Genomic DNA, 27,930 nt, shown 5'->3' with positions numbered 1-27,930 from the left:
GGAAGCTGATGTAAGTCCAGCGATTGGCGTTCGGGTTCCATGTTTGCCTTTTCGTGTGTGTGTTTGTTTCGGCGTGCGTGAGCCGAACTACGGTAGCTCTGATTCTCATTCCAGATGAGATACGTAGGCATAGGATGCGATATCCTAGCGAGCCCTCTCCCCTTTTCCTCCACTTGTGTTGTCTTCAGTGTGTGTGTGTGATGTTTGTTTTAGCAACCTTTTCTTTCTTTTAGAGCGTGGATCCCGTAGAGTACGACGGACGTGAGGGGTGCTAATACCTTCCCCTTGCGTAACCGACTCCCGTACCCTTTCTCTTTGGTCGCGAGACCATGCTTTTTCCAGGTTTACTCTGGGCGTTTCCTTTCCCTCATTTGAGATAAATAACGCACGGTGGCGGCTCTGTGTTGTTTTTGTTTTAGCCCGCCGGTTGTTTTTCGCGGATGCGACACTGTCTGATGGTGGAAACACTCAGCAGAGCCTGGATGGGGATGGAAGAGATGACCAGTCTGTCTGGTGATGCCAACCTCTTCTGGGGAGTAACTGGCTTTGCTGGGGAGTAGAATTGGCAACGGATTCATTGGAAAGCATGGTTAGACCTTTCCTCGATCCTGAAGTCTTGTAGTAATTGCTATTTCTGTTTTATGCATGTACTTTGATAAACATCGATCATATTCAAATGCATATATCAATTCAAATTAAGTCAATGGATGTTTATGCAAACAAAACAAAAAAAGTAAAACAAAAGCATCTTTTTGGAAATAAAATTATATTGATTTTGAAAGAGGGCCTATAAACAGGCAATTTGTGTACAAGGAGACAGAAATCCTAGTAAGAGGAAATCGTCGAGACAACAAAGAAAAGCTATGAAGAAAAAGTCCTATTGGTTTTAATTCCGCCACTGTCATTATGTCTTCAAGCATCTCATCTCCTACTGTCGGATTATAAATGATTGGCTTGTTCAGTCCCTTTGACTTGGGTGAAGTTGTCTGAGAACGGGACATAGTCATACGCTTTTAATCCCTAATTTTTGCCTGGACCGCCTTTTCAGGTTTTCAGTCCACCAGGATACCCTTTTTTGCCCAAGCCACCTTTTCAGATTTTCGACTTGCCGGGTGTACATTTTTATATGTTTATCCCTAATTTTTGCCCGAACCCTTTTGGTTCGCCGGGATGCCCTTACTTTTGCCTAGATACGTCGACCTAGCGGGTCTCTTTTATGCGTAGTATTTTTTAACTATGTCCGCATTCACGGGATGCGGGAAATCTTCGCCATCCATTGTAGCGAGCATCATGGCTCCACCAGAGAATACCTTCTTCACTATAAATGGCCCTTCGTATGTGGGAGTCCATTTTCCCCTGGGATCACTTTGTGGTAGAATGATACGCTTGATCACCAAGTCGCCAATTTGATACACCCGTCTCTTGACCTTTTTGTTGAATGCCTGGGTCATGCGCTTCTGATATATCTGCCCATGACAAACAGCCGCAAGTCTCTTTTCATCAATCAAATTTATCTGATCGAGTCGAGTTTGAATCCATTCATCCTCGTCTAAACCTGTCTCTTTCATGATTCTTAGAGAGGGAATCTGAACTTCCACCGGTAAGACGGCTTCCATTCGTAGACTAAAGAGAAGGGAGTTGCCCCCGTCGAAGTGCGTACTGAAGTGCGATAACCGTGAAGAGCAAACGGTAACATCTCATGCCAGTCTTTGTATGTTACTGTCATCTTTTGTATAATCTTCTTAATATTCTTATTAGCAGCTTCCACGGCGCCATTCATCTTTGGCCGGTACGGAGAAGAGTTATGGTGTTTTATCTTGAACTGCGTGCAGAGTTCAGTAATCATCTTGTTGTTCAAATTAGTGCCATTGTCAGTGATAACTCTTTCAGGAATGCCGTATCGACAAATGAGATTATTCTTGATGAATCGTGCCACCACATTCTTGGTGACAGAAGCAAATGAGGCGGCTTCTACCCACTTTGTAAAGTAATCAATAGCAACAAGGATGAAACGATGTCCATTAGAAGTAGTAGGCTTAATCTCTCCGATCATATCAATGCCCCACATTGCAAAGGGCCAAGGGGCTGTCAACACGTTCAATGGAGCAGGAGGCACATGTACTTTATCCGCATAGATCTGGCACTTGTGATAAGTTCTGGAGTGATGGTGGCAATCAGCTTCCATGGTAGACCAATAATACCCTGATCTCAGAATCTTCTTGGCCATTGTATGTCCACTAGAGTGAGTCCCAAAAATACCGTCATGCATGTCTTCCATAATCTTTTCTGCTTCCTTTTTATCCACACAGCGAAGCAAAGTCGAATCATGATTACGTTTGTATAATACTCCATTACTCAGAAAGAATTTAGCGGAGAACTTCCTCAGGAATTTTCTGTCGTTGATGGACGCCCCTTCAGGGTATTCCTGAGCTTCTAAATATCTTTTTACTTCGTGGAACCAAGGTTTCTCTTCTACTTCATCAGCGTTAAGTTCATAACAATATGTTGGTTCATCTAGTCGTTCAATGGTGATCATGGGAGCTTCATTGTCCCGTCTGACTCTGAACATAGATGACATGGTAGCCAATGCGTCTGCCAACTGATTCTCTTCTCGTGGAATATGTTCGAATGTAATCTCTTCAAAGTATGGGATTAATGTCAACACCCGCTCTCGATAAGGGATGAGATTCGGATGTTTAGTGTCCCATTCTCCTTTGATCTGACTGATTACTAAGGCCGAGTCCCCGTACACACTCAAAAACTTGATTCTCAGGTCCATAGCAGCCTTGAGTCCCAAAATACATGCTTCATACTTAGCCATATTGTTGGTACAGTCAAAACATAGTCTAGCAGTGAAAGGCGTGTGGCAACCCCTGGGAGAAATAATTACAACACCAACACCGTTGCCCAATGCATTAGAAGATCCGTCAAAAACCATAGTCCATCGGGATCCCAGTTCGGGTCCTTCATCCGGTCCAGGTCCTTCATAATCAGTAACAAGCATGACATCCTCGTCCGGGAACTCAAAATTCATAGATTGGTAATCATCAACTGCTTGATGAGCCAAATGATCAGCTAACACGCTTCCTTTGATTGCTTTCTGAGTAGTATATTGGATATCGTACTCTGTTAAAATCATCTGCCATCTTGCTATTCTTCCGGAGAGGGCAGGTTTCTCAAATATATATTTGATAGGATCCATCTTAGAAATCAATAAAGTGGTATGATTCAACATATACTGTCTTAGTCGGCGAGCAGCCCAAGCCAAAGCACAGCAAGTTTTCTCGAGCAATGAGTATCTTGTTTCACAGTCGGTAAACTTTTTGCTAAGGTAGTATATGGCATGCTCTTTTCGACCAGACTCGTCATGTTGCCCCAACACACACCCCATTGAATTTTCTAACACGGTCAAATACATGATTAGAGGTCTTCCTTCAACTGGTGGCATCAGAATTGGAGGTTCTTGGAGATACTTCTTGATTTTGTCAAAAGCTTCTTGACATTCATCATTCCATATCATCTCTTGGTTTTTCCTCAGTAATTTGAAGAGGGGTTTGCAGGTAGCAGTCAAATGGGAGATAAATCGGGCAATGTAATTCAAGCGTCCCAAAAAACCTCTGACTTCTTTGTCTGTACGGGGAACTGGCATTTCTTGAATAGCTCTCACCTTAGCCGGGTCAACCTCAATTCCTTTACCACTGACAATAAAGCCCAAGAGTTTACCGGATCTTACTCCAAAGGTGCATTTGTTCGGGTTCAATCTCAACTTATATTTCTTCAACCTCTCAAACAGTTTGTATAAATGATCGAGATGTTCTTCTTCAGTATGAGATTTGGCTATCATGTCATCCACATATATCTCTATTTCATGATGGATCATATCATGGAACAAAACCACCATAGCACGCTGGTATGTTGCCCCGACGTTCTTTAAACCGAATGGCATTACTTTGTAACAGAAAGTGCCCCATTGCGTCACAAACGTAGTTTTTTCCATGTCTTCATGTGCCATCTTAATCTGGTTATAACCTGAGAATCCATCCATGAAGGAGAATACTTTGTGTTGAGCAGTGTTATCTACCAGAACATCGATGTGCGGAAGTGGAAAGTCTTCTTTGGGACTCGCTTTATTCAAATCCCTGTAATCGACACACATTCGCACCTTACCATCCTTCTTCGGCACTGGTACCACATTAGCAACCCATTGGGGATAAGAAGTAACAGCTAGAAAACCGGCATTGAATTGTTTCATAACTTCGGCTTTGATTTTCTCGGACATCTCAGGACGCATGCGACGAACCTTTTGCTTAACAGGATGACAATCTTCCTTCATCGGCAAACGATGTACTACTATATCAGTATCCAGTCCTGGCATGTCTTCATAAGACTAAGCAAAAATCTCAATATAGTCATGTAACATCTGAATCAATCTTTCCTTGACACTGTTTCCCAATCCTGCTCCTATTTTGACTTCTTTCTTGTCCACTTCAGTACCCAGATTTACAATTTCGATTGACTCTTCATGCGGCTGTATAGTCTTTTCTTCTTGCAGTACCAGTCTGGCAAGCTCTTCAGGTACTTCACAATCTTCCTCACTTCCATCCTCGGTTTGGTAGATCGGATTTTCAAAGTCATAATTAACAGTAGCAGAACTATTATCAACAGGACCCAGAGTGGATATGGAGCTGCAATTCGTTACGTGAGTGTGTGTAAGAAAACATAGCTTGTTCGAAAGATGACAGGAAAGATAAAGAGCGCAATATTTGAATGCAAAACGTCCATTGATTTATTGAATGTGAATATGCTTATGAAAATGACAAAACCCTTAACAAATTAGCTATTGTGCCCCGGGCATAGACACAATGCTTTAAGAAGTTCAATTTAAAAATTTGCAACACTAAAATAGACAATAACAATTACTCCTGACTAAAGGAAATCGGGATAGTGTCTTCAGCCTTCCAATTATTGAGTCCGTCACCAATTGTTGGGAAAATCCAACTATCCAAGTCACAATCGCTATCAGCATCTTCTACAATATTAATCTGATCTTTGACTATCTTTTCAGAGTTAAACCCTAGGCCAGACTTATCAGACTTGTACGGTACATCGATCAGTTGACCCCAACCAGTACGACCACCATCTTCAACCACGGCTCGAGCGTCTTTCAGAGAAATCATAGCAGGGGGAGCACGAATAACCTTGGGCACAAGGGGAGTTGGCTTAAGGACAGGACTGGGCGGAGGAACCACTTCAAATGACTGAGAAGGAGTCTCGAAGAATTCGCCATCCATCTCGACGTATCTGAAGGCTTGCACACTACTAACAATATACTCTTCTTCTCCACACACAGTGACAATCTTACCCTCTATTGGATACTTCAGCTTTTGATGGAGAGATGAAGCTACGGCACTTGCCCCATGAATCCAAGGGCGTCCCAGCAAGCAGGAATAGGCTGGACGGATGTTCATCACGTGGAAGGTAGTGTTGAAGACTTGAGGTCCTATCTTGATAGGGAGAACCACTTCACCATGGACAACACTTTTCGCACCGTCGTACGCACGCACCACAGTATCACTAGGTTTCAATTCGATGCTCTTACAATCAAGCTTATCGAGCACAACTGTCGGCAGTACGTTCAAAGAAGAGCCATTATCGATTAATACGTGAGATAAGGTGATCCCCTCACACTCAATGGAGATATGCAGAGCTCTATTGTGATTCTTTCCTGCCGGTGTCAGGTCAGCATCGGAAAAGCCTAGGCCATTGTCAACAGTCAAATTGGCCACATAGTTTTCGAATTGATCGACGGATGTCTCCTGAGGTACATGAGCAGTCTTCAAGAATTTTATCAATGCCTTGGCATGAGATTCAGAAGATAATAACAAGGATAACATCGAGATCTTAGACGGAGTATGCCCCAGCTGTTCTACCACATCAAAATCACTCTTACGGATGATTTTCAGCATTTCCTCCACTTCCTGTTTGGCAACGTCTTCGGTAATAACTTCGACCGGTGTCCTTGACTGAGAAGGATTGACTACTGGTTCCTTTCCTCGAGTTTCAGGGGCGGGAGGTGAGATTTCTGGAGAGAAGATCCTTCCACTTCGGGTAATTCTACTAGTCCCAACAATGTCGTTAGGATTAGCAGAATTACCAACCTGCTTTACGCCATGGATGTAAACATCACCTCCATAATTCCACGGAATGGCTTTGCTTGAGGAATACGGTACTGGGCCAGGTGCAGTAATGATCAGGGGAGCTACCTTGGGCTCAGCAGTAATCTTCACAGGCACTCTAGTAGCGGTAATCTTCACCGGAACTTTGGACTTAGCAATCATAGATATTTCTTCAATAGGGTTTTCCCCCTTAGGAATCTTCTCAAAGAGAATTGTACGATCATCCATCAGCCGCTGAATACCGTTCCTCAATTTCAGGCAATCATTGGGTCGGAGCATACAGAGATCGCAGTTTTCAGCACAACCTGGAAATAAACCAGCTTGCAACAAATTCTTCTTGATGATCAGGAGAGGAGATGTTAAGTCCGCTACAGTAGTAATGTGGGAATGGTCATTCACAACATTAACGGTCTTGTCATGATTAGGCATAGGTGCAGTGATGACATTGGGAGTCTCTGGAGGATCAAATTCAATTTCCCCAACGTCGATCATGTCCTGAATCTTATTCTTCAACAACCAGCAATCGTTTGTATCATGCCCGGGGCTATCGGAGTGATATGCACACCTGGCATTGGGATTATAACGAGGCGAAGTAGTGTTGAGATTTGCGGAAGGGCCTTTGAGGGTAATTAAATTTGCCTTTAGCATACCCTGCAGTGCTTGTGCTAAAGTCCTATTGATCTTGGTAAACTGCCTTCTTGGCCTGTCTTGTCTGTGCTGGAAGTTTTGAGCTGGCGGGGCTGCAATTGTAACCGCTCCGATGGTATGGTCACGGCTTTTCTTGTTATGACCCCTTTCACCGTACACAACATTTGACTCATTCTTTCCCTGATGGGGCTTTCTGGTGCTTGCAGAGGTAGCTGCCTGTATCTTTCCACTTCGAATACCGCTTTCAACACGTTCACCCGTCAATATAAGGTCAGTGAAACCCGATGAAGAACTTCCCAGTAGATGGCTGTAGAATGGGCCAGTCAGTGTACCCATGAACATGTCCACTAATTCTTGATCAGTCATAGGGGGTTTGACTCGGCCAGCCAAATCTCTCCATTTTTGAGCATATTCTTTGAAGCTTTCTTTAGATCCCTTAGTCATATTCTGCAACTGTAGTCGAGTAGGCGCCAATTCAGAATTATACTGGTAGTGCTTGTAGAAAGCTGTCGCTAAATCAGTCCAGGTGCGGATGTTAGAGCTCTCGAGCTGATAATACCACTCCAACTGTGTGCCAGACAGACTCTCTTGGAAGAAATGGATCCATAGCTTCCTATCAGTGGTATACGGCTGAATCTTTCTCACGTAACCTCTCAGATGCATCTGAGGACAAGATGCCCCATCATACTTAGTGAAAGCGGGGACCTTGAATTTGCGGGAAATGACCACATCAGAGACCAGTCCCAAGCTTTCGAAATCCAGACCGGGCGCCTTCTGACCCTCCATAGCTAGCATACGTTCTTCCAGCAACTTATACTTATCATCTTTTGGAGAGTACTGTTCATTTTCATAATCTTCGTCGTCGTCCTCAGGGTTGAGAGGATCAGCATTCTCATCTTCCGAATCATTTTCTGTCTCCTCTTCTTGATCCTTCGGAAGTCTAATCTTGACTCTTGCAGCCTGTCCTTTAAGCCTTCTTCCCGGGTTAATGTAACTCACAGGTTTCTTGTCTTTCTTCTTCTCGAGCAAGAGAGCCTTCAGTTTTTCCTGCCCCTTGGATAAACTCAGCATCATCTCCTGGAATTGAGCATTTTGGGCCTGGAGATCTTTGACAGTTTGTTCGAGAGCCATTTTTCTGTTTAATAGGAAGACCGTGAGAATATTGATCCTTTAGAATACCTGTTATGTAATGTTATGTTATGCAATGCAATGTATGAAATGTTTTCAAGGGCTTTTGGAATTTAACTTTGCATAAACTAAAAAAAAGAAACTTTTATTAATAATTTTTTAATCAATATTCATTATAATAAATAATAAAATACAATAAAAGCTCAAGTCTCCCAGGGACGGCTTCTTTTTGGGCGAAGATATGCGTTGAGTCTTCGTTCCTCATTAAGCTGGCTGGTGAGCTCTAACACTTTCTTCCTTTCAGCACAGAATTGAGCTTCAAAAGTATCTCTTTCCTCTCTCAACTGGATCCAGGATTTCTTTAGCTCTTCAACATCGGTAGGCATATCTGGATAAGGAATGATCTGAGGAGTACCTCCTTCAACTTCTGGTTCAACAATCAGCGGTCCGACTGCAAGATATGGCATGACAAGCTCACGAGCTCTGGCGCGTACCCATCTGAGATAAGGTTCCATGGGAATAGAGTTTTTTTGTCCTAAAGTGCTTCTTTTCACCATGCCCCAAGCTCGTACAAACCTTTGACGGAGACCTTGGGAATCGTTGTCATAGTCAAACACCGTGCCTTGGATAATCATTTCATGTGGACCATCTCATCGAGAAAAACCAAACTGACGTAGGGCTAAAGCAGGATTATAAGTAATACCTCCTCTTATCCCCATGAGTGGTACATTAGAGAATTCTCCACAACGGTCGATGAGGATAACATTTTCTTCGAGATGAGGACACCAACGGATGTCTGAATGGGAGAGCGACATTATCCTTTGAGACCATTTCAAATTCTGCTCATTCTTCAAGACTGATTGAGGAAGGTGCGAAATAAACCACCTAGATAATAAAGGTATGCAACACATGAGAGTCCCTTGCCTTTTCATAGTACGGGTATGCAGGGAATGCAAAATGTCTCCAAGCAAGGTAGGCACAGGGTTATGAGTGAGAAATATCTTAATAGCATTCATATCTATGAATTGGTCTGGGTTAGGAAATAACACCAAACCATAGATTAGTAATGCTAGAACATCTTCGAAAGCATGGACATTCATAACTTTTAGGAATTCTCGGGCCTTATTTATCAGAAATTTGGCAAGTAAACCCTTAATTCCACTTCTTGTTACCCAATTGGTTTCAATGTCTGACTTTGTCATGTGTAAAGCTGCGGCAACTTCTTCAGACTTCGGAATCTTTTCTAAACCACTAAAAGGTGTTTGATCAAGAATAGGTATCCCAAGCAGCCTGGAAAATTCTTCTAATGTGGGTACAACTGATAATCTGGGAATGTGAAGCAATGATGTTTAGGATCGAAGAACTGGAATAGGACTCTCATCATATCTTCTTTGAAACCAGTGGTAACCAAATTGAGGAGAGAACCATGTTTCTTGATGAACTGAGCCTGATCGGGAAGTTCTGACACTAAATCCTTGAGTTGAGGAGAGATGGCTACAAAATTGATCCGGATGGTCTTCCTGGGAGTCATATCCTTACAAAATAGAGCAATGTTAAATCCCTAAGTCCTTGAAATGGTTAGTACAATGCCATGATGTTATGATGTTATGATGTTATGATGTTAAATAATTAACAAGCACAAACAAGTCACACAACAATCATTCTTAGGTTTTAAGGCTTGCATGCGTTCCATAGGTAAGTACCCTCCCCACTGAAGTTTGGTTGGTTCAACCTGTCCTATAATAGTAACCGGGTTCTAGAAGGATCTCAAATCATTGACCTTCCTTTAAGTCCACTTCAGTGCAACACCAAGTGGTTGACCGAAGCTTCCCTAAAGTCCAATCTCAAAGAGTGTAGTATCGAGTCTCAACCAACCCCAGTCGGAACCGAAGTCAGTTATCTCACTACTTTCTAATGGCTAGGATGAGTCAATTAGGGTTCTAAAGGTCTGGTTAATGCTTTGATGACACCACGCGGAAGCCAAATTTTTCCTCAAGTAAACATGAGGAACATCAGGACATCCAAAGTGTCACATTAACCGTAGCCATCATTTTAACCATTCCAGTATACGCCGGATAGTCGCGATGATCTCTTGCTACTTACCTAAGGTACACTAGATCCGGGTGTAGGATCTTTCACTCAAGCAGAAAATACCCAAGCAATCCCTTAAAAGTAAATCAGACAATTTGAATAAGTGATCTTGTTTTTTAAGGTAACCTCTCTTTTTACATTCCCCAGCAGAGTCGCCAGTTCTGTCATACGGTGAACTGACTTTGTGTGTTTTTGCTTTGGAAAGCAAATGTCACGGATAGCAAGAGTCGCCACCGACTTTTCTTTTATCCCATAAGGAAAGATGGAAAAGAACAGGAAAGACCTTAATTAGATTTTGGGTCCGGGAGGTACATTATACAAAGGGAAGGTGTTAGCACCCTTTGTATCCATGGTTATCCATGGGCTCTTAATTGCTTGATCACTTATGTTTGTCTGAAAAAAGTGTTTGTGGATTGCTTAAAAAATGTTTTGAAAAGAGTGTTTAACTTTGTAATGATTCTTGTACGAATGTATACAAAGTATTTATCTCGTTTAATTTTGAAAGCGGTTTAGAAAAATATAACTTGGCAATGACTCTAGTACGAATGTATACCAAGTGGTGATTTTCTAGTGTTTGCAAAGTGTGAGGTATGAAAAATGTTTTAGGTTGTGAGCCAGCAATTAAGAGTTATACCTACCCAAGGTCTTTATGGGCATTTCCCATCCTTATGAGGGCAAAACTGTCCTTACTATTGAGAAGTAAGTAGTCTTATCCCTTTGGATGTAAAGGGACATCGTAGGATCATCGTTTGGTCATTGAAGGCAACATTTGTAAGGATACCTTAGCATTCAAAGGGACGATCATCATTTAACCGTAGGCTACAACGAAGGGTCATCGAGGGACAAAATCATATATTCGAAGGCAACATCCGAGGGACTATGATTTATCTTATAGGGACATGATGATTTAACCGAAGGGTCTTTGCTAAGTATATCCCCACATTCGCGGGACATGACCATAATACCGTAATATCGTAAGGCAACAAAGAGAGGCCCAAGATCACATATTCAAAGGCAATGTTTTACAATCAATTAGGTAGTTGTAATCAATTAGGTAATTAGGTCCATATTATAATCAATTAAGTAATTAGGATGAATCTCCACATTAAAATCAATTAAGTAATTAGGATGAATCTCCACAAGGGTATCCCACAAATAAAGTGGAATACCTAGCAAGCTACCTTTTCCGGGAGTATATGAACCCTTACAAAATTCAGCAAACAGGTCAGAATACCAAATCAGGGTGCAATCGAGAATTACACCACAAAAGAAATCACAACAGTAATAGGGTCAGGTAAACAATGCATGGCTATGATAAAACATGTCAGATGAGCAAAAATCAGAACAGAAAAGTCAGCGACTGTCACGTTCGCTCCTGCCTCGCCTAGCGAAGGCTTAGCGAATACTCGCTACATGCTCGCTTAGCGATGGGCTAGCGAGCGGCTGCGGGTGCTGGTTTTGATAACAGTATAATTTCAGCAAGCTTCACACCCTATGGCATCCATTACAGAGATTACATGGTTAAACATTCAAGATATTCATGATACTTAAATTCACATGCAAAACTTAAGATATTTTTATAAATTCAATCATGATGCCACATGCATATTAAGAACATAAAGCGGTAATAGTAATGCAAACCTGTTTGCAATTGAATTGTAACCTTGAATTGGCAAGTCGGATTGAGTTGGGCGGAGGTAACCTTTGTGCAGATGAGTTTCCTTCAGGGTTTCCTTTAGGGTTGCTCTGAATTCTCTGGGTTAGCCTCCAGGGATTGCTGTCTGTGAGTGTTTTCCTTTCTCCTCCTGTTTTCGTTCTCTTTTCGTTCTCCCTTTTTCTGACTGAAGTTGTGGTATTTATAATGCTCTTTTTATGACCTAATGGGCTCAGAATGAAGCCCAGAATTTTCTGGTATTCGCAAGCTTCGCTAGGCGAGTGGCGTAGCGAAGGGTTCGCTAGGCGAAGGAATTACTCGCCTAGCGAGTAAACCAGTTTAGGCCATTTTCTGGATTTTGTCATCTGTGTGCTGGGTCCTTGTTCTTTTAAGATCAATGCCTTGAAAAATAAGTTGGAGTGCCTTAGAAATGCCTTGTAATATTAACGGGCAAATTTTGGGGTATGACAAACACTCATCTCCAATTCAGTCTTCTCTACATGCAGCTGATCTCTCTCCCTCTTCATCTCCAGGAACTCTTCCATGCTGACAGAAGAATGAGATTCCTCAATCAACGGATACCAAGGATCACCCACAGGAAATAGTATACGAGTGAGCTCCACTCTCTTGCTGAGCCAATCATCAAACGGAGGAAAAGACCTGTTATTAGCTCTACCCCAAGAATACTTGCCTTTCCTTTGAATGTTGCGCCATGCATCAGACACCTGCCTCAACCGTGACTGGTTACCCTCAACCGGGAAGTAGAAAGTTTCCTGAATCTCACTCTTGAGAGGAGGAACCTCCATAGCGAATCCCATTTGTCTCTTAAGAAGTGTCGGGTTATATTTAATGCAACCCTGAACTCCTATAAGAGGCACATTGGGAAAACTCCCACAACTGCAAATGAAATCTTGTCCAACCCCACTACTATGAGTCCAAGCTATGTCTTTGGCTCGTAAACCCATCAACTTGGTCGCCCAATTTACAGTATGGTCAAGAAGGACAAAGGCACCCCTAAAAGGCAAGTACCCCATGAACCACTTGTATAGTAGCTGAGCACAACATCTGATCAATCCCCCACGCCGCTTCTCATTCCTGTTATGGACCGAGTAATAGACATCCCCAACCAGGGTAGGAATAGGATTCCTCTGAACGAACACCTGAATGGCATTAATATCCACAAAGTTCTTCTGATTAAGGAACATGATGATTCCATAAATGCTCACAGCAATCAAAGCACAGACAGCCTTCCAATCACCCAAAACAGCATGCTCCTTGGCTTTAGCCTCCAGGAAACTCAGATGAAAACCAAGTAACTTTCCCTTCTCCTTCAGACCTCCTTTAGTCACTTCAGGGCTCAAATAAAGAGCACGGGAGATCCCACCAACATCAGGTTCTTCCTTAGTAGAATAGAAAGGAACCTGGTTTCTGATATGAATACCCAAGATACCAGCATAGTCCTCCATCAAAGGTCCCAACAAATAATCCGGGAAAACAAAGCATCTCAAACCGGGATCATAAAACTGGAGAAAAGTATGGATGACACTCCTATCCCTGTCTGTGAGCCTGAAAACCATCCTCAGAATACCCCCATAAGTCTCACGGAACATCCCCACATGGTCAGGTGTAATCAATGTTATCATCTCCTTCAGCACACCGACCTCTGGATCAAAGAAACTGTAGACAACATCGTCCTTCAAACCGGGCCTCATATCTGAGCAAAGAAGTCTCTCAACCAAGATCTCAATCAAGAATGTCCCCTGCATATGGATAAACATGAGTTATATGCGGATAAATGCAAAATGTGAATGATGTTGATGTATGAATGCAATGCACTGTGCCATCCTCCAAGTCATCTGACATTAATTGTACAAAAGCCCCGGTCTCTGAACTAATCACAACCATCTGAGGTACTGAGTAACCACAAATCCGACTTGGGGTTCCAAAATAAATGGAACGGAAGGATACATCACCATCATCACAGGGAAAACACTGAACTGATAGCCACAACAATCTCTGAATCAACCCAGGGAATCCTGAAATAAACGGATCCCCACTGATAAATACCGCAGACAGAATTTCGGCGTCTCAGAAATAAATATCCATAAATCTGACTTATAAATAGAACTCTGATCAAGAACTGAACCATTAGTCACCATCAGAACATGCATCTGTAAGAATCAAACCCTCCCCTCACAGGTGAATTCTAATCAGGTCATCCTAAGGCGGATAATGGTCTCGACAATCGGGCAAAGATACTCAACGGGTTTGCCCTTTCGGGTGTGCCGTTGCAGCTCTCTGAAGATCATCTAAACCAAAGATCCGTGAAAGAACGGTCACCGAAGTCAATAGCTCAAAAGAGGTAACCCAACCAAAGTGGAATACTCCATAATGGAAGAGCTCTCTCAGATGAACCTCGTCCGGCTTGTGGTATGTCACATCACAACAACATGCCCAACCAACATGTGAGGAACGTGAGACCACACTAATCCTAGGTGTATACTCGGGCCTGGGTTTTAGCCCCACTCGGAACACCCACCCCAAAACAAAGGAACCAACCTGTACAGAATCAGCACAATGATAATATGATGCATGCAAGCATATATGCAAATAATCACAGTATAATAATCATAAATGCAATAAATAGAGCAGCAAAAGCAACCAAAACTATCCTAAAGAGCGCTAGGACTTACTCGCTTAGGGAAGATGGACCAGCAAGAGGTCAACTTCTTATGTCCCCAGCAGAGTCGCCAGCTGTCGCATCCGCGAAAAACAACCGGCGAGAAAACAAACAAACAGAGCCGCCACCGTGCGTTATTTATCCCAAAAGAGGGAAAGGAAACGCTCGAAGTAAACCTGGAAAGGAAATGGTCTTACGACCGGAGATTACAAGGATCGGGAGTCGGTTACACAAGGGGAAGGTATTAGCACCCCCTCACGTCCGTCGTACTCGACGGGATCCACGCTCAAAAGAGTAGAATAAGGTTGCTAAATAACTGCTCAAAGAATGCACACACACTGGAATAAAACACAGATGGAAGAAGAGGGGAACGGGCTCGCTAGGATATCACATCCTATGCCTACGTATCTCATCTGAAATGAGAATCAGAGCTACCGTAGTTCGGCTAACGCACGCCGAAACAAAATACACACAAAGACGCTGAGACGTCAGGGCGAACACACAACTGGAAACGGACTGCCAATGGCTGGTCTTATGTCCGACTCCAAACAACAAACACAAACAAGGAAACCGAATGCCAATCGCTGGACTTACATCAGACTCCACACACACAACCCACAGGAAACCGACTGTCAATCGCTGGACTTACGTCAAACTCCAAGCACACAACAAACAAACAAGGAAACCGAATGCCAATCGCTGGGCTTACATCAGACTCCAAACAAACAAACACACACCAAAAAAGAAAAAAGGTGCCCAGAGAGATCTCGCACGATCTCCTGCCTACGTACCTCATCTGGTATGAGGATCAGGGCAACGTAGTTCCCATGAACAGGGGAGAAATTTCGATCCTAACCAGAGACTGGGAAATGACAAACTAAAAGGGAGACTGACTCGAGCCTAATAGTTATCATGTAATCCATAATAGTCCTAGGTTGAGGTTTCTAACAAGAGTTTGACTCACACAAGCAGTGAGTCAAGTCAAGTCTATCTCTACGTACATTCAACTTCCTCGAAAGTTGATCATACGACTCCTATAGAAAGGAGATGAGAAGCTAAGAAGATAAACATCAAAAGCAAATAGCACACACTATACACAACCAAGGGGGCTCAAGCAAGGTTGGGCTTTAGTCAAGGGGTCATATCGACCTTGACAAACAAGCCAAATACTGGGATGGGTAGTCAGGCTCTTAACCTCTAACATTGAGAGTTAGGGTGAGCAGATGTAATGGAGATGAGGGTTATGCCTCATAGCTCTTAACCCAGGCCTGGGTGAGCTTGAATTAAAGAATGTGTGGGAGTCCAGAATGTGGGACTCTATTCCACATGACTTGACACAACAAGATTTTGGGTTTTTATTCAAAGTGCATCAACACAGGGTGTGAGCAAGATGAATGACACAACTGAGTAGTAGGGGATGGATTGCACATCCCTTTTATCTGCCAATTCCTCTTCACTTAGGAGGTCTTTACATGTACAAGGCACAATTATAAACAAACAAAAACGTTGCCTCTTAAGGAGGGCTTCAGACAGGTGCTTGCCAAAATAACATGACAGGTCTTCCAGACTACATGGAGAGTAGGAAGTTACCTAAGTGGTATGCCAACCACAAGTGAAGCAAAGCAACTCAAATAATGAGTTAAAGCGGCTAAAGTACCTGTAAGAAAAGCTAAAACAATCAATATTTATGTTCAGACAAACTAAACAACCAACAACAGTCAGACAACCAATTATCAGACAACAATGGTGCAAGGCATAAGGTGCAAGCAAACTAAATTGATTCACCATCCAAGACCTACAAAACAGCAAGGTTAGTCAACCAAAATAGTTTGTATCCCAAGTGATGATATCATATCAACCAATGTGGTTAATTGCTTGAAGACCTGAAATGCACAACCCAAAATGTGAGTCCAAACCCCTAAGGCAAAGCCTAGGGTCAAAAGTGAGGAAAAAATTCAAAACAGAACTTAAAACTCAACATGAATCATCTTTAATTAAGTGAGAATATGTCATAAAAAGAACCAAATTAAAATCATCAAGCAAGGGCATGTAATAAGCAAGAGAAGTCAAAGGCAAATTCAAGGCATACATTTGGACATTGAGAAACAAAATTCCATATCAAAACAGAAATGACTCAAATAATTCTGGAAATTTTCATGAGCATTCAACACATCCAAACTAATCATCATACCAAAAATCATAATCAGAGAAGCTCATTTGATATGGAAATAAAATTGCACAAGTTGAACAACCAATTGTGTGACACATATTGTCACACCATGCAATCACATGCATAAAACAGAAATGGAACATGAGAAAAATACCAAACCAAACCTCATACATCCATCAATATGTTAAGAAGCATCATGCAAAATTTCATGGCATATGGATCAATATCAAACATTTCACAATGGAAAGAGCAAGGCAATGTCACAAAAGCACACATGTTCAATCATTCTAACACAATTCAAAATCCAACCATGCACAATTCCAGGAATTAACATCATAAAATTCTAGACATTTCAAGGATCAAGTGACAAAAAACCAGGAGTTAATTGGATCATTTTTCAATTTATTATGCATTTTTGAAGTTGGCAAAAAAAAATTGAAATCAAAATGGACATGTACATGAAATATGGAGGGAAAAGGCTCATGAGGAATTAATTTGAAATATTGCCTCGGCCAGAATCGAACTGAGTACGAATTCAAATGAGGCACGCCACTCACATGAAACGCTGGCGTTTCATTAATGCGTTGGCTTCCAACGCAGCAGTCAAACGCGTATGTGGCAAGGTCAAAAGGATGCTGGCCAATGGAAAGGCCAGCGAAGCGCTCGCGTGGCAAATACATGGGACCAAGCCCTAGCCCAGTCAGCACGAACCAGACGGTGGTTCCAAGGGCGGAGCAAGGCTAAAACAACCGTCTTCTTTACGAAGACGGTGAATGAACAGTGTGCATGCGAAGAATTTTTTCCAGATTTTCAAAATCTTTACATCATTTTAAAGCTCATGCAATGGAGATTACAGATCAACTATTATTTTAGTCCAATTCATCACCAACAGAGAGAATCGATCAAGATAAGTTTGATGCACAAAACTTTAATCACACGTATCTCACTCAATAATGTACCAAATCATGTGAAATTTAGCTCAGATTCACCAGCATAGAAAGATCTACATGAACATGTTAATAGATTAAAGAATTATGAGATTCGAAAACTGAACCTCTTGAAGATCAACTTCTGGAAATGCACGATCCAAGGCCTTGCAAGCTTCAATTCTACTCCAGAACACTTGCTATGATGTTTGGTGAAGAAATTGAGACTTGAAACTGCTTCAATCTTGCTTAACAATCAACTTCCATACTTGAGTTCTTGAGCTTCAACTGCTTGGTTATGACTCGAATTCTTCAAACAAAAGCTGGATTCACACTCAATCAAACTCACTGATCATGATTCTTCAATAAAAACAAGGTGCTATGTTGAAGAAATTTGAATTATGATTAGGAGAAAATTTTGGAGGGAGAGAGAATTTTGAGATCTAGATCTAGAATCCTCCTCAATTCTGTTATGATTATGAATATATATGCTTCACTAATCACATACTAATTAAAATCAGGTATGGTTTAGTTGTGATTAATCAAGATAAGGTGTTATGACCAAAACTTGAAAATTGGAGGGTGCATGGCAATTTCCAACGTGAACAGTACCATGTACATGGTCAATTTCACTTAAAATCATTTTTCCAACACAATGGCAATGGTAAAAAGTTCCCATGATGCACCAATTTTAAATTTTCAAAATTCCCTCCAAAATGGGCATGGAATAGCAAATGATCATATGATGGAAATTCATGCAATGTGATGATTGTTTTGGAAAGTTTATGTCATGAGAAGAATTTGGCAAAAAGGAGCACTCAATTTGGAGTTATGAGTCAAAAGTTATGCCCTTTTGAAATCCCATGCACACTTGATAATGATTGGATCATATCTCCTCAACCATTCATCATAAATTCATGATCTTGGACTTTTTGGAAATGGGAGAGAGAGATCTTCAACTTTCATGGTTGACAAAAATTCATTTGAAGCTTCTTTGCTGATGTACAATCAAGTTGAATTTGAACCAAAACCTTTCCCTTTTTGGAAACTTTCAATTACAGGTCACTTTCCATTTTTGGAAAGTTTTGATCTGACCTCAAATTCTTCAAGATATACATTTGACATGATGAATAAGCCTCTCTTGAACCTGAATGAGATGTTGAAACTCATTTCTCCCCCTCCTAGCCCTCAGTTCTTGCACAGTTGACTTTTATGGTTGACAGATGACTTGAACATGCACAGATGATTTTGAGCCTCAACCACTTGATGAAATGGCTCCAAAATGAAACCCTAGCTTGTACAAGCTCAATAAAATAAATATGATGATCTCCATCTCAATAAAGACCTCATCTCCTTGAAAATCCCTAGTTGGAAGAATGCAACTGATTAGGGTTGACCAGAGGTCGAAACCCTAATCCTAAAGAACATGATCAGGCACAATGAACCCCTTGGTGATGATAAGACCATGATGATGGTGATATATCCTTGCCAACAAGATAATACTCAACCTCCTTGAGGAACCAATAAAACCCTAATTGAAGAGCAACCCTCAGATGATTGATCATCAATTCATGAGACCCTCAAGCTTGAATCTCTTAACCTCTCTATCTTCTGAAAAAGACTTTGGAGGATGATTTGTTTATTCCACATGATATGCAAAGATGTAATGCCTAATGTCCTACAAAATGAAATGCAATATGCTAAGCTAGTCCCAAGAGAGGAGGGCAAATTTTGAGGTGTTACACAAATCGGATAGGAAAAGCACTAGTGGTACTTGTCACTTATTTTCAAATTCCTTGGTCAGTTGGCAAAGCAAGAAACAAGTCTCAGTTGCTTTGTCAACCGCCAAAGCGGAATACGTTGCCGCCGGTAGTTATTGTGCTCAAATCCTATGGGTTAAGCAACAATTATTGGATTTTAATCTCAAACTCGAACGTATTCCCATTTTCTGTGACAATACAAATGCCATTAATCTTACCAAAAATCCTGTGTTGCATTCTCGCACCAAACATATCGAAATTCGACACCATTTTCTTCGGGATCATGTAGAGAAAGGTGATGTTGTATTTGAACATGTTAACACTAAAAATCAACTAGCGGACATTTTCACAAAGCCGCTAGCTACTGAGCCTTTCTTTCATATTCGCCGAGAACTTGATATTCTCGACATTTCGGAACGGGCGTTATAAATTGCTTGCTTTATCTTACTTCATTTAAAACTATAATCTTGTACTTCTAACAAGTTAATGTTGTTGCAAGCACAAGTATATTGTTCATCAAGTTATTCCGGCATCGAGGTGATATTGTTCCTTACCCTTCTCTCTCTCTCTCCCAACCTTCATGGTTAAATAGTTGTATTACTTGATAATATTGTGTATATATATGACTTGTTTCTTATACCATATCTGTTTGGATGTTTAATGTTGTGTGGCATTCTACTTATGCATCAAACATGTGAGCATATGTGCATATCAGTGAAAAACTGCAAAATTTTCCTGTATGAGTCGACCATAACAGGGCAATGGTCGACGCACACCTTAAAAACTTTCTTTTTTCACAAAATTCAAACAGTATGGTCGACGCATGCAGAGGGTATGGTCGACGCATCGCACGAAAAATCAGTTTTTATGCATAAAATATTCAAACTTCCCATGCATTTGCATTTCAAATTCTCATTAAGTGTGCATTTAACCCACTACATTGTGAGTTACATCTACCTAGTGCCTATTGTCTCTTGGCCTCTCCTCTTCCCAAAACCCTAAATCTTCATCTATAAAAAGGGCAAACCTCCTTCTTGCAAATCATTCTCAAAATCCTTCACCAAGCTTCACTCTCTACCCTCACAAAAAGCTTCAGAATCTTTACCCATGGCTTCCTCATCCCGCAGACCTACCGGTAAGAGATCAAGGGAATCATCCTCTGCCTCCTTACCCATTACTGTTGTCTCATTAGTTCCACCGGCTCTTGTCGACACCTTCAACAAAAACATTGGTAAAAGAGGAGTTGTGAGGCAATATGCCTTCTACAAACTCACAGCAGAACGCATGCATCTCGTAGAAATCCTGACTCTGCTACAGTATCACGGTATTGTCAAATTCCTGGAATGCAATGCCAAATATAGCGAAGACCTGGTCCGTGTGTTCTACACTTGCCTTCATGATAAATTTCGTGGTCAAAAGTTTCACTCCAGGATCGGCACAAGAAAGGTATCTTTTAAGCCTGTTGTTTGGAATAAATATTTTGATCTGACATTGGCTGCTGATGAAAATCCTTCTGCTGAGGTAACTGATTCTCACACAATAGAAGGATGTGAGTTTAAGAGCGCTTTGAACGCTATGCTGAAACGACCCTACCCAGACCACATTGTGAACAGTGATGCGTTCCCACGAACTGTCACTGCCGGTAAGCTGAAAACAGGTGAGCGCATTCTCCAGTGGATTGTGTCACGCATCCTGCGGCCTAAGAAGGATGGTCTTTCCCGAGTTGAACAGGCTGAGGTTCATCTCATATATATCCTGAAAAATAAGCGCAAAATAAACAGGCCCTACTACATTGCTAGTAGGATGTTCAATTTACGAGACTCCGGACGAGGCACTGCTCTTGCTTATGGATCTTTTATTCAAGAGGTTCTTACTGCAGCCGACGTTGATTATCCGTCCTTTCCGTATACCTCCATTTCCTCAGATAAAGAATTTAGCCCAAAAACTTTGTCTATGATGGGATACTTTTGGTGTGATGAGCGGAGAACATACAAATTTATTCGCAGGGGGTATATTCCTACGACTGTTGAAGAATATGATGAAAGTGATGAAAGTGAAGAAGAAGACCAAGAGGAAAACGAAGAAGAAGGAGCAGGACAAGCATTTGAGCAACATGATAGTCCTCCACAAGCAGACATACACGACTACACAAACACCGCTTGGGTTCAGAATACCTGTTCGACTGAAAAAGATGCCCCCAACCATGGTGGCTGGGGTGAATGGCAACATATGGGCTGGTCAACACAATGCCAATTCTATCAGCCGTATCAATATGGTGCTGAAGAATCTCCACCGTCTCCTCCGCAGCAAGAAAACTCTTCTGAATTTTTAGATATGATGCGAGATATGCAGCTGGCTCAACAATCATTCATACAAACTCAGGATGAGCGCTATGCTCATATAAGCAGCCTGCTTCAAGCACAAAATGAGAGGATCGATAGCCTCTCAACCAACATGAATGAACGGTATGCAGCATTCACCGAAACATTTGAACGACAGGAGCGGTCCGTCGATGTGGGCCTCAAGTATCTAAGTAGTGTTTCTGACCAAATGACTTCTTTGGCAGATCCTGACAGAAACCCGAATATTTGTTACCATCGAGGACGAGGCCATTAGGGCATAAAACTGCATGTGCATCTGTACTTTTGTTGTTTGACTGAACTTATTATCTGTTATGCTTGTTTGTTAATCTAGTTTAATGTTATCTCCTTTTCAATTTGTTCAGTAATAATATTTGGTGTGGTATTGTTATATGATTCGCTATCTCCTGTTGAATATCATGTTATGTTGAATAATAGTTTTTTTTCTCTTTTTGATGTTGTCAAAGGGGGAGAAGAGCATGTACCAAAGCCAAGCCAAGATATTCACAACAATTAACAGTTTGTTTTGCAGCCAGCCTTAGATTACAAAAGAAAGGGGGAGTGTGTGTAATGTGTGTAAATATTGCATGTTGTTTTTCTTTGGTTTCACACAGGTTGTCATCATCAAAAAGGGGGAGTATGTAAGGGCAAACTGTCATACAACATACGATCATAGGTTTTGATGATGACAAATGACCACCATGGATGAATCGGCATTGTCGATTCCACCTCTACAAAACAAATGCAACATATCACCTATCATATCCTTTTCTATGCTCATCTAAACTGTTATATTTCATACAACATATGTGGATAAAATGTGGTCATGACAAAATGCATGAAAACCACAAAAATATGAATTTTTGCAGATTTGCAGGATTTGAGTCGACCGCAGGGTCGGCGCATAACATAGTGCATTTCCTCACGGGTCAGCACACGAAGGCTTGAGTCGACCGCAGGGGTCAGCGCATGAACCACGGGTCAGCGCACGCCGACCTATGGTCGACGCATACTGATGTGTTTTTTAGACTGTCCAAAACTGCAGGCTATGAGTCGACGCATAGACTTGCTATGGTCGACCATTCGTGCGCAAATTCAGTTTTTAAGTATTTCCCACTCTGTTTGAAAAGTTGTTAAGTGGGTTGGTTGGTTTGTTACTATAAATAGAAGTTTAGTTACTTGTATCAACTAACATTTGACAAATTGATTCAAGTGTACAAAGAACAAGAAAAAGTGAAATAGGTGTCCAAGATTCTTCATCTTCATCTTCAACATCTCACAACACATCAATTACACACAACCATTTTTGAAGTGCTTTGTGATTGGTTAAAGGTGATAACGTTCGAAGCCGAGATTGGGGAATCCGGTTCGGGTTGAAGCTTGCGACAGGTTTTTTCTTGAATAAAACCTTTAGGGTTTTGTCCTCTAAGACTGGTTTGATTTTGGGGGTTTTTGGACGAATTCTTCATCAATTTTCAGCTGAGCGAAGGTGATTGAGAAGAGGAAGTCTTCATCAATCTAGTAGCGGATTCAGTGATATTGAAGGGAAGATTTCGGGTTCGATTTGTTGTAGTTGAGATCAGTCGGGCCGAGGGTTTGAAGAATTGAGAGTTATTCAACAAAGGGGATGGAATCGGAGGTCTATCAACAACAATCGAAGGACTTGATTCACCTTGAATCAAGGAACAAGGAGTGGAAGCAACATTCAACGTCTTGAGAATTCTGTTGTAAAACTGCTTTTCAATCCTTGTATAAACGGTTATACTCAACATGTGATATCTATTAAAGCAATCTCAATTCTAGTTTTAGAATTGAGGGCAAACGTACCCCGAAGCGAGGACGACGGGGGAACTGCCTCATCAAATCTTTGTCTTCTCTATTTTTAAGCATATTTGTTTTTAGCTTAAAAATAAGTGATTTTTGTATAAGCACTTTTATCAAACCTTGATATTAATTGAGTAAGAAGTTAAAACTCCGTTTCTGAATCCAAAGTACAATAAAATATTGTACTAGACTAATTGGAATGACTTACTCAACATAAATATCACTTGGAGTGTTTTTGCACACCAAGTGTTTGATAATTTTCCTAAACCAAAATTATCTTAGTTGTGTATCTAGTTTGGTTTGCTCTTTGAATCATTGGAACTAGGAATCCTAGCAAGTGAAATAAATCATTGATAGTGTGACTAGTGTAGTGATTCTTATTCTACATTATCACTAATCCATAGGCTAGACGCATATCCGGTTTTCCAATAACCGTTCGTTTTAGACTATATTTTCCTCGGCCGCTTCCGCACTTAAAACAAATTTTCAAAACCAATTTTTAATTGGTAGCGCCGACTCAATTTTTAATTGGGATCTATTCAACCCCCCCTTCTAGATCCGTGCCATAGTCTAACATATATGATGTTTGCTTCATACCCGAGTGAGCTGAAGAAACAGTTAGAAGATCTACTTGAGAAGAAGTTTGTTCGACTGAGCATTTCACTGTGGGGAGCGCCGATGCTGCTAGTTAAGAAGAAAGAGGGTAGCATGAGTTTGTTTGTTGACTATCGACAGCTGAATAAAGTTACTATCAATAATAAGTATCCTCTTTTGAGAATTTATGATATGATGGATCCGTTAGTTAGTGCTTATGTATTCAGTAAGATTGATTTATGGTCGGGTTATCATCAAATTTGAGTGAAACGGAAGATATTTCGAAGACTGCGTTCAAGATGAGGTATGGTCACTATGAGTATTCTGTGATGCTGTTTGGTGTGTCTAATGCACCAGGCGTGTTTATGGAATATATGAATAATATTTTCCATTCTTATCTAAATCAATTTGCGGTTGTACTCATCGTTGATATTTTGATATATTCTAAGTCTAATGAAGAGCATGTGAAACATCTGAAAGTTGTGTTGCAGTCCTTGAAAGAAAAGAAGTTGAATAATCATTTCTTGAAATTAAAAATAATATATCAATAACTAGTTTTTATTGAAATTTAAAATAGTTAGTTACCAGCAGGAGAATGGAAGTCGTAATCTGGGACATGAAAGGTTGGTTGAAAGCCAAGGCCAATCTCAGAAATGTCAGAAGTTGTGATAACATTGAGAATGACAGTGGAAGTAGAATTGGTAAGCGATAAAGATGAATTAGAATCAGACGACCATAAGACAGACTCTACGACAAAGAAATAACCAGCAACAATAACATTGAAACCACCAGCGATGCCAATAGTAGATCCAACGGCTAGAAGAGGGAGGATTATGGAGGAAGTAAAAAAAAGAGTAGAAGCAATCCATTTGGAAATGGTGATGATGTTTTTAAATTTTAAACCGTGTTGCACATTCTCTTTATCCTCTTAGCACCAGTCTTTTTCAGGTTTGTTCACTACAACACCATTAACATCGTGCGTAGACAAAAGGTTCTTCTTTCACAACCTTCAAAATACTACGATCCTTCTCTTCTATGGAAATTTTTATTTTATCTTTCCATAAATTATACCCTTATCCATTGAAGAATGAAGGTTTGTTTAATGAATAGATTGAAGACATTTTTTTCCTGAGACGATTAGTCCTTAACATGAGTTAGACTCTGATGCCACTTATTGGACTTGAGACACACACAATAGAAGGGGGTGAATTGCGTGGTTTTGAAAACATTTGGAAAACAAAATCAGAGTTTAAAAAGATTTTTGAAAACTTAGCAACGGAAAATAAATTACGGAAATTAAAAGAGTTAAGGAAAAGGGATGAACACCATAATGTATGGAGGTTTGGTCAAACAAGAAAACGACACACTCCTCTCCCTTAGAATTGATCTTGAAAGTATCAAATAAACATTGAGATATTTTAGTAGGAAAGACTCACGAACCCCTTTATACAAGGAAATTCCTACTATAATGGGGTCCGTGAGTCTTTCAGACTAAAAGCTCTTAATGTTTATTGGGTACTCTCACGATCAATTCTTACGGAGACAAGAAGTGCATTTTCTTGTTTGACCAAACCTTTATATATCGTGGTGTTCATCCCTTTCCCTTAACTCTTTTAATTTTCGCAATTTATTTTCTGCTGCTAAGTTTTCCAAAATGTTTTTAAACTCTGATTTTATTTTCCAAATATTTTCAAAAACATGTTATTCCAAACCACACAATTCACTCTCTCTTGTGTGTGAATTCTCAAGTCTAACATACCATATTATAAACATTGTTCAATAGTTCACTGGTTTCTTAAACGCAAAGATTAGCTTGCAACACTTGAAAGCTTGGAAGCACTTCTGGTCCAAGCACCCTAGGCAGTGCTGGAGGTCTGGACGACGACTCTCCTTGATGAAATTGAGGAGTGGATCCGAGGAATGGAAGAAGTTGAACTTGCTCTCTAAATTTCCCTAGGTTAGACAATATCTTGTTGTGTCGACAAAGATGGAGAATCCACGTGGACTTAGTTGTTAGCTCATTGAGGACGAGGTAGTGGATCTTTAGTCGTTTAAGGAACGACAATTACGGAAACTTCACGTTGAATGGAAGAGAGAGTAGCTCTACAAACCACCATTGTTGATGAATTCAAAGGAAAATATGAGGAACGAGTAGTTGAAGTTAAATAAAGAAGATTGTGAAATAGAGATTTGCATCTCTAAGGAGAGCGATATTGATTTATCGATCAGAGGAGCTCTAATTTGGTAGTTTGAGAAGTGAATGTTTGTATGTGTAAATATCCAAGAATCAGAGGTCGATTCTCACAGACGGTGTCACTGCTCCGTGGTGGAACCAAAATTTATTGGTGAGTAGGCGATTATGATAATTATGGTGGACTCGAGCTTCTGATGCGATGAAGTGGGACTGACCTGCAAGGTTAAGTCTTCAATGCCAAGTCAGTATGAGACTGAGATGAAGTGAAGTGAGATTTGAATTCTAATTACTTGTGAAATGACATGTTTTCCTCTTTAAATAGTGGGGCAATTATAACTGATCACAAAATTGACGGCGTATTATGTAGAGGATTGTCAGATTGATCTGGACGGTGTGAGATGATCTAAGGGTTGAGATCATTTATCTTCCTCTTCCACATATGATTTAGTGAGTCGTTTCCTTTTGCATCTTCATTATTGGACCTTTTAGGCGGCCTTGAACATATACTAAAAGAATCAATAAATTTAATTATTTTTAATATTATTGTTTATGTCTAATGTGTATGGGATATCGTTAATAAAATAACTATAACAACATTTTAACAACAAAGTAAAAAAAAACAACATTAACATGGAAGCTTAATTTTCCAACTTCAATAAAATCACTTCATTTATCCATTGAAAAATATATTGTAGTGCTATATTTGTGAGAATCTCAAATAGGGGCGACACCAGGGTCCTTGCCTAGTAAGGCACCACCCATGCGCTACCTTTATGGAAAATGTGGGTTCACCTTTAGAACATATGACATATATTATAAATATATTATAATGTTATCTCCCCACTAGTCATATAAGAACGTGTCATACCACAACTCCCTAGAAAATAAGTAGCCAACAGTCTCCCTTAGTCAAGGGGGGAACGGTTACCACTTCTTAGGGTATCCTAAATCTTAGGTCTAAGGGCTTCTATAAATATTTGACCCTTTAAGGGTAGAAGACAAATCACATTTAACCTAAGCCTAGTTCTTATACACAAAACCACTCACCTCATGTGAGCCGACCTTCTCATACCATCATAAACATCGTAAACACCACCATACAAGGCCTCTCGCTACCGCAGATAAGTCATAACTATTATAAATATACTAAGGCCTCAGAGTATCCTTTACCCGTGTAGGGATACCACACACCTATACTTTTTTACTAGTATAATGACAACTACCGTGAGGTTCCGATAATACTAACCTAAGCCACACCTTCTTTTACAACTTCTATATTCATTGTCACCCTCATTCCTGTACCCAAAGATTCTCAATCATGGTTAACAGAAGAGAACATTCCCCTATGCCAGAGGACACAAGGTGAAACAGTGATGCCAATGCCATGACGGAGATGCGCGCCGCCATGGATGAACTACACAGCTATAATCAAACTCTAGAGGATAACATTCTCAATATCTGACAACACCAAAATGAGATTAATCCCCTAGAGGATATGGAAATACTGGATCCTTAGCCACTCTCAAAGGAAATATGGGAAGCTCATGCCCCTAAAAGATTCAAGTCTCCCTCTTTGTCAAAGTTTGATGGGTGCAAGGACTCTTATGAACACGTCGCCTCCATCAACACTCAAATGACCACCATCGGAGCGCCTAACTCCCTAAAGTTCAAATTTTTGTCTAAGCCTTTAGGGACGCCGCCTTGCGATGATATATGGGTCTTCCC

The sequence above is a fragment of the Lathyrus oleraceus genome, chromosome 7 (genome assembly GCF_024323335.1).
Source record: "Lathyrus oleraceus cultivar Zhongwan6 chromosome 7, CAAS_Psat_ZW6_1.0, whole genome shotgun sequence".
Lineage (NCBI taxonomy): Eukaryota > Viridiplantae > Streptophyta > Magnoliopsida > Fabales > Fabaceae > Lathyrus > Lathyrus oleraceus.
This window is presented reverse-complemented; position numbering follows the sequence as displayed.